This window comes from Rhipicephalus sanguineus, chromosome 8 (genome assembly GCF_013339695.2).
Source record: "Rhipicephalus sanguineus isolate Rsan-2018 chromosome 8, BIME_Rsan_1.4, whole genome shotgun sequence".
NCBI lineage: Eukaryota > Metazoa > Arthropoda > Arachnida > Ixodida > Ixodidae > Rhipicephalus > Rhipicephalus sanguineus.
Window position 1 is genome coordinate 83,384,902 of NC_051183.1, and position 9,307 is coordinate 83,394,208.

Below are 9,307 nucleotides of genomic sequence, written 5' to 3' on the forward strand. Positions count from 1 at the left end.
CAAGTATTTCAATAGTGTTTTGCATGCAGTTAATTTGCTCTTGAAACAATGCTACCCTTTGTTCGAGAGCGGAAATCGATTCTAATTTCCTTTCAATGTTTGGAAGCCGAGATTCCTTGATTTCTTTAATGTCCGATGCAATTTCCTTAAGGTGTTTAGCAATTTGCGCTGTGTCTGGGCCCGGATTTTCTTCTATGTCACCTCCAAGCAACAGCAATTTCCTGGCCGAGTAGGTGAGTACATTTAACATATCACACAGCCGAGGGCACGGCAGCATCAAAAGAAAACGGTTATCGGAACGAAAGCATTTACCGTAATGCCCTCTTACCTGCGCAATGAAGACAAGCGGGTTTTGAGTGATCCGCATGTTTTCGATGCCGCCGTGCCCTGTGGCCGTAAAATAAGCTGGCAGCCCTTTTATAGCCGGCCAGCACGGTGTCGCCGCCTGTGGTGGTTCTGCGCAGCGCTCCACGCGCGGTGACGTAGAGCGATGATTCAGTCGTTCCCACGGCGGCCAGTTGAGATCGTGAAGCACGCACCAAGGCGGTCCATCGGGGTGAAGCGTACTGGTTGCAGCCACGAGCGGTTCCGAGCACCATGACAATGGATCTTGCAGAAGGCTAAGGATCTGCGCAATGAAGACAAGCGGGTTTTGAGTGATCCGCATGTTATCGATGCCGCCGTGCCCTGTATATATATATATATATATATATATATATATATATATATATATATATATATATATATATATATATATATATATATATATATATATATATATATATATTGGGTATGACGATGGATGGGTCCGGTACGATAGATGGGTGAAAAGAAGGAGTCACGTACGCAATGTAGTTTATTAACGTTTCGGCATGTAGTGGGCCAGCCTTCGTCAGAATATATATATATATATATATCTGGGGCATGACGGCGACAGCAAAATCAGCCGAGAGTGTCCATATGATTGCTATTCCAATAAAATGAACTTGATTTGCATGTGTGCTAAATGATCACTTGTGCAGCAATCAAGTAGTGTCTTTGATCTCCTAATAGTGGTTCACAGCACCACTCCTGGCAAAAGACCGATGGGAAGATGAACGAACAAGAGGCTGACTTGCTGATCTATTTCCTATATAACAGCAAATGCACAGGGTGCCCCAGTCAGCTCTAGCGAGAGTTAAATTATGTGCCGACGGACTCTATGAGGACGCTACGAAATGCATGTCGCTCACAATTGCATGAAATAAGTCAGGCTATTAATTGTGCTCGGTTTAATTGCTTAATTAAACATGTTTATTTAACGACCCTCGGAAGCAACGAAGCTGGGCGAAAAGGTCGAAAAAGAAAGCTCTATATTGGTTTGCAAACGTGACACTATACAGTTTCTACCCCATACAAATTATGAATTAGTGTTTTTTGCTTACTGCAGCTGATCAGAAACCACAACAACAAAGAAATTCGGGGATTGGCGAAGCATGTAGGGTAGGGTGTTTCAGCTCCACAAACGCCAAACCTGTGGCGCGGCTCAAGCATGCAGTGCGCGCCGGTGTTTCCCACAGGAAAGTCACTGCTAATGGGCAATGGGAGACAGTAGAAATTAGTGACATAGACCCGCAGTCCACTTTTACTTAAGGTGCAGTCTGCGGAACTTTAGTGTACAACTATGCACAAGAGAAATCTCCCAGGGGCACTACATTCGAGGTCAAGATCCAGTGCCTATATATAGGTGGTTGCCGGAGAACGGTTGTGAAGCGCGAGCAGTCGGTTTCGTCTATCAGAAACTCGCTAACCGACGCTGCCTGCGTCGGCTTTGTCTCTCGCGGGTGAGGGCGCGTTCTGGTTCCTTGCGAGCTTGTAGTTCAGCGTTGATCGCAGAAACAGAGTCTCCATAGTTTCCAGGTTTTGGGACGTTAAACCCCAGATAATGTCATTATTATAATCAATGCGCGCCGGTCTCGAAACACTGCGAGCGCTGCGGCGGTGGCGCCCTGTCTTGCGCTCAAGCAAATAGACCTTCCCGACAGCAGATGACGATGCACGATGCACTTGGCCATGCAATTGGTTACACGCATATGGTCGCGTCTTCATAGAATGTGTCGAAATATTTTAAACTCTTGCTAGAAGTAGCTGTGGCACCGAGTGCATATGCGGCATTGAATAAAAAAATGCAAATACGTGAATCCTCAGGACAGGAAACCAAATCCTGGCTATCCATTCGGTGCCGCTTGTATGTATGCATTTTCGAAGGAAATAAATGATTTGAATATCAGCGCCTGATTTTCTCCATTGTTACACTGTATTCATCATGGATCACCTAATCACCCATATTATAGCGTTGTAGAGTAGCATTTCTTCGTTTACGCACAATTGAATACGACGAGCGAACATTATTCTTAAACAATTATTGATAATTAATAAAATATTATCAATAATATTAAACCATCATCGATATAAAATTTTACTATCCATATGTGTCTGCGCTGATGTAGCCATTGCGCAAGAAAATAAATCCTGGAGCATAAAAATATTCCTAAATTCTGGCTTGAAATAACTGGGGCATCCTCTATATAGCCGACATTGGAGAACAAAATGGAAGTACAACGGACAGGAACGTAAGTCAGTTATTACAGCGAAAGCTGTTATGAGATCACAACAAGCGCCGTTTTTGGCGCCGTAGTTGTCCGCCGCCGCCGCCGGTGTCCGTAAGCACTATCGCGCGAAATAGAAAAAAAAACTATAGGAAATAAAATATCCGGGAGGGAACGAGGTTCGAACTTGGGCCCTCTGCGTGGCAGCCCAGTATTCTACCTCAGAGCCATGCCGGTACTTGAAATTGCATTACAAAAAGACCCTATACAGGCTTCGTGACGGGAAGCAACCACATTAACATATGTAATGTAATCTGGTACAAGAAGAAAATACCAATCAGGCGTAACACAACGCGAATTCTGTAACCTGGCGTCACACAGTGCGAACTGAGCAACGAGGAGGTTGTTGAATGCTTCCAACCCATTACAAAGCGCTCTGCCATAATTCTTCATCGTCATCAGCCACCGCATCAACAAAGTGCACATAATGCCTTACAGGTGTTTAGCGGGTACCACGGTTCTCCGCAGAATGACTAAAACTTGTATAGTGGCTGCTTCCCTACTTCACAAAAATTATGATGATTTATAGCGTAGTGGGTTCCTGGCAAGTGCACTTCTATTGGTTGACAAGGAAGCCCATAAGGCTCCCATGGTCCATTTTATAAGGGTCTCAATAATGTTACTTCCCTCTCTCTCTTTCTCACGTTAACGTATGTTATAAAGCGTGGTAGGAGAATTAAATAACGACAGGGCATCACAGATTGCAAATTACGTAACAAGTGGGTCGTTTAAAGCTTCCAACCCATTACTATTGGCTCAGCCATAATTATTCATCGTTATCAATAGTCGCATCAACAAAGTGCACATAATGCCTTGCAGGTGGTACCTGGCTTCTTTGCAGAATGACGAATAATGTCGTCGTGGGTACTTCCCAACTTCATAAAAATTAGTATTTGTGGCGTAGTGGGTACGTTGCTAGTGTATTTGCTTTAGCAGCCAAAAGAGAGTTTAAAAAGCGGGCTCCAGAAATGCCGCTCTTCCAGCTTTCGCTGTCACTGTGCTTCGCTTTCCGCGCAGGCCTGTCATTTTTGTTCCTGTTGTGTTTTAGATGTGAAGCATCTTATAGCGGAGTTCAATCCGGTGGTGGTGGTGGTGGTGGTGTGCGGCGTGACCACCCTTACTGCGCATGCGCAAAACTTCTCCACTTCCCCTCTCCCCTCCCCCTCTCCACATCACATCTGCCCTTCCCTTTCCTTCTTCCCTTTCCCCTCCCATTTCCCTTTCCCATCCCCTCTCGTTTCCCCCCTAACCACATCCCCTCTTCACTCCCCCTCACCACTTCCCCTCTCCCCTCCCCTTTCCCCTCCCTCCCTCTCTCCACTTCCCCTCTCCCCTTTCCCCCTCACTACTACACCTCTGAAACGCGGGCTCTACATGGCGAAACACTGCTTCGCATCGCCTCATGGTCCCCTTTAGCGGGAGATGGCGTGATTTTCTTACTCGACACCACTGATGTATATGCGTTTTTGAAGGAAACAAATTTGTTGAATGCCAGCGTCATGTTTTTCTTTGTCTCTGTAGTTGCGTTTTGTTCTTGATGTATCGCCAAGTTATCAAGATTTTCAGCAGCATTTCCTGGTTGACACACAATTGAATACGACGAGCAAACATTGTTTTAGAGCGTCATCGCTATTGTTGATAAACAAATTTACTGTCCATGTGTGGCTGCATTGGTGCAGCCACAGGACAACAAAATGAAGCCGTTAGCATTCTCGCAAAGGCATTCTCGTACAAGTCGTTATGTCTTGCTTCCTAAGGCAGCTAACCTTCACCAGTGAAAGAAACTTGCGCTGAAAATTGTTGCTTCTGAAAGAAAACTGGCCATACCTAACAATTTAATCATCACTTTTGAAAATTTGCCACAGATACCGCCATGTTAAAGTGTTCGTACGGTGTCGTTTTGTATGAAACTGCGGATGATTTGCGATTTCCAATATGCAGTCATAGTTCAGAAAGATTGTATGTACTTAGGCTCTTAATAATGTGTGTCAACACAATGCAGACACAACGAAGTTCGTTACGTAGCACTCTTTCTCTGTCATTCGGACTACGCTGTGTCGACCTGCGAATTTTCAACCTGCGCGCTACTCTGTGTTATTGATAGCAAGGAAAACAGCGAAATACGTACGAGGAATGGATGCTTTTGGTCCTCCAGGAGGGGACTTCGGTCTCCCGAATAGTGATTTACCTTTACCTGTCACGTCGAGAGAATATATAATAATCCAAACATGAAGGAAATTTTTAGGGGGACACTTGCGTGCTGATTTATTATGAAAGGAGCGCGTTAACATTTGCTTGCATGCTCTGGCTTCTTTGTCTTCGTGTAATAGCGCGATGCATTTCCTCAGTCTTGTTTAATCACTCGACAAATCATCACGATGGTGTCATAGGGTCTGACACACGCATTATTAAGATGCCTGTATGTTTGTACAGAACTCATTTTATGATTGGTGTCTACATGAGTGAGAAAGTGCTTAATCCTGTGTGTCGTGCCATGTAAAGTAAAAACGTTCCTTTCTGTAGAGAGTTAATGCAAAGCCACTGATATAAACGCTCTCTGTTTCAGACGATACTCTTCGTAATGTGGAAATATATAATTATACTAGGCGTCTTAAAGTTGCGACAATTTTCTTAGAGTCAATAGGGTAGCGCTCAGAGTAAGTGTTCACGATTAGGAAGCATATGATAAATTTTTACAAGGTTTTCTATCCTTACTTGATTTACTACATTAAAAACCCGTTCAAACAAAGGAAATACAACGAACAAGAATGGGCAGGAGGGCGAATGGAAGACATTCGCAGATTCTACCGGTACTTTACTGTTGTACCTGTCGAGAAACGTGTACATGCAATCACTACGTGTGCCAGATACTGATGTCTTGGCTTCCTTGTTTGACGAAATATCCGCACAATTTGAAAGATCAACACTGAAAAATTTTCGATGTCCACAGATCTCAACCGACATTTTATTATATGATCTTTTTGACGGCGTAATAGTCTGACTTAAGCTATGCTACTAATATTCAGTTAGTTTTCTGAAAATTTTAAGCCTTCAGTTGGTTCTTAATGATGCTTTCGAATTAGGGAACGCTGTGTTCGCTCACTTTTATGTCATGACGTTGCAAACACAGTGTAGCCTAAGTTTGACTTTGGCTACTGTATCCTAAGTAAAAAAATGGCGGTAGAATTCCTCTGGTGCACAAATTGTCGCAGACAACATCACTGTCAAGTAACGAAAAGCAGGAAGAGATCGTTTAATCATCGGATGACCTCGCCAGTTCATCTTCTTTCGCTATAGCGCCATGTGTAATATGTCTACATTGGAGCAGCATGTGCGTCATCGCAAACGCATCACGATCCAACTACCCATTTCGGTTTCACTTTTGCTACGTCGATGCTGTTTTATTGAACATTAATCATCATCATCAGCCTATCTACGCCCACTACAGGGCAAAGGCCTCTCCCATGTTCCGCCAATCAACACGGTCCTGTGCTTTCTGCTGCCACGTTATACCTTCAAACTTCTTCATCTCATCTACCCACCTAATTTTCTGTCGCCCCCTTACGCGTTTGCCATCTCTTGGAATCCAGTCAGTTACCCTTAATGACCACCGGTTATCCTGCCGACGTGCTACGTGCCCGGCCCATATCCATTTCTTCTTGATTTCAACTATGATGTCCTTAACCCCCGTTTGTTCCCTGGGCCACTCTGCTCTCTTCCTGTCTCTTAAGGTTACACCTATCATTTTCCTTTCCATCGCTCGCTGCGTCGTCCTCAATTTAAGTTCAACCGTCTTTGTAAGTCTCCAGGTTTCTGCTCCTTAGGTAAGTACCGGTAAGATGCAGCTGTTATATACCTTCCTCTTGAGGGATAGTGGTAGATTACCATTCATGATTTGATAATGCTTGCCCAATGAGCCCCATCCCATCCTTATTCTTCTAGTTATTTCACTTTCATAGTTCGGCTCCGCGGTTACTACCTGTCCTAAGTAGACGTACTCCTTTGCAACTTCCAGTGCCTCGCCACCTATTGCAAAGCGCTGTTCTTAGCCAAGATTGTTCCACATTACTTTAGTTTTATGCATATTAATTTTCAGACCTACTCTTCTACTTTCCGTATCCAGTTCAGTAATCATGAAATGTAATTCGTCTCCCGTGTTGCTCATCAATGCAATGTCATCAGCGAATCGCAGGTTACTGAGATACTCTCCAATAACTGTTATCCCTAATTCTTCCCAAACTAGGGCCCTGAAAACCTCCTATAAACACGCGGTGAATAACATTGGAGAGATCGTGTCTCCCTGCCGTACGCCCTTCTTTATTGGGAGTATGTCGCTTTCTTTATGGAGGACTATAGTGGCTGTGGATCCGCTGTAGATTTCTTCCATTGAACATTAGTGAGGTATATTTAGGTATATTCAGCCACTACTTATTATACTGGACCCCAAACACCAGTTCACATGTGCGATATTCTCACATAGGTTAAGGGGTTATGGTAGAGTAAATGGATTGTCTTGGCTTCAGCCTAATACCTTCCGAACTACTCCACATTTTCAATGTAAAATTTGCGGGATCCACAACAAAGTTCCTGCCATTCACTTCGTGTAATTTTTTCTCTGTAGATTTCCTTACGAGGGTGTACTGGGGTGTAAAATTACGTGCACCTTTTCTCCGACCGTGAGATTTTGCATGGCAATTCCGCGTGGCAGTTCCATTGATTCCTAGCTAAATGAACAAATTCCTACATTTGTCTCACTACAAAAATATTGCCCTCACCTGTCACGTACCACAAGAAAATGTTTACATTTAATCTTTTTTTGCTGAATTTATTCGGCACATTTTTTTAATGTTTCAGATTCGAGCCATCTTAAAGACACTTAAGTAAAACATGAGAAAATTTCAACGAAATCAGTCGCATTGTTTGCCAGAAAAGGTAGACCAAGTTTCCATAGTTTTCAAGAAGTGATCGTGAGAGACACGCGCTTTTACTTTAAAATGGAATTGTCCGCCGTCCCTCCCTGCGAACGTGACTGTCCAGTGCAACTGAAGACAACACAAGCTGAAAGGGGGGAGGGGTGTTCCAGTTTTATTGTTACATTAGAGTAATGGTGGAGTTAATGGCCTTGTGGTCGCTGTGGTAGACCATGATTGGTTCCGTGACCATTTTCAGCAAGACGAATTTGTCCCTTTTGTACAGCTTTGTATTCACGCAAGTTCTTCTGGTGTGTTTAATTCCCGCGGTCTAGCTATGTCAGTCTCAGCATGAACTGCATGAGTTGCTAGACATGTCTACCTTTCACACAGGGTACTTCAGTTAAAAAGCACCGTGTAATAAAATAATAAATGTAGGTGATATGCATTTCGAATTAGTGCAGTATTGTTCTTAGTCATGTAGAGCACGCCAGGATATTTTTTTTTCCAATCTGCCAAGCTAGGTAATTAACAAAGATTGCTTTGTGATGTTTTTAAATAGCAACTCTAGCGAAAAATCTTCAATACAAAAGTTATAGCGCTTCCTCAGAAGCATCAGATTTTTTATCTATGCTAAACTCCCCACTTAATTTTTTCTGCCTTTTTCTAAAGCCCGTGAATTTAAAAAAATACCACCTGACTGCCGCTTAATGTGTGCCTCTCTTAACGTCCTGAAATGTAAGATGAATGCATTATTAAAGGCTGCTCCGCACCCAGATGTCGATTGAACGGGCTTTCGGTGACTGTGGCATGGACGTTAAGCGAAAAAAAGAGGCGTACTGTTTTACGATAAATCAAAATCCTAAATAAAAAAAGCTGCTGCCATTTGCAAATGCCTTATGCACGGCGCAAGAAATTCTTTTGGTGAGCGAACGCCAAGATTACTCCCTGCGTGACTACGTTCTGCTGCGCAAGCAGCCCGAGAGATGACGCTACCAACTTCGACCCTGTTGGCTGCCTTGACGACCGCGCGCATCGACGCACTGTACGACCCGTTCAAGCGGACACAACGTCACCGTGTGCACAGCGGCCGGAGCCTGCGTCTACTGTTGCAGCTCTCGCAGTTAATCTGTGTGCATATAGCGGATATGATGAATGCACCGAGGCCTGAAGTATTTAGTACAAGAAATAGGGCCCTCTTATCCCGTTCAGTCAAGTGATATGGTCGCTGAGGCGAAGCCCATTCATTTGTCAAACGTTCACTATCGCGGCGATTGCACTTCGAAACGAGCGGAATGCAGGAATGTCCCGTTTGTTTCGATTTCTCGCACACCTAAGAATCCCAAGTAATCATAATAATTGAGAAACTCAAAATGTCGCACCGGATCTCCAACTCTGAAGGCCTGTGACATTAAAGTTCGCAACTAGAATTGAACAAACGCATGACAATTTGGGTTCACTTTAATAAAGGAATGTCCCGGTCCTAGGTGTCCTTGTTTTTGAAGAGCTTATGTAAATCACAGGGGAAATTTTTCTATCACTGTGAAGAAGCTACGCGACCTAGCATCCAACCTCACAAACACGAACTACGAGCACACGACCTGTCGTTTGCAGAGCGCGGTGTTTTCGTGGTATCGCAGGCCTCCATGACTGAAGCCTTTCTTCTTTGGCTGGCGACGTGAAAAGCGCGTACTCCTCTTTGCAAGATTTCTAGTCACTGTTGCAAAAGGGCAAAAAGCACCTGCCCAG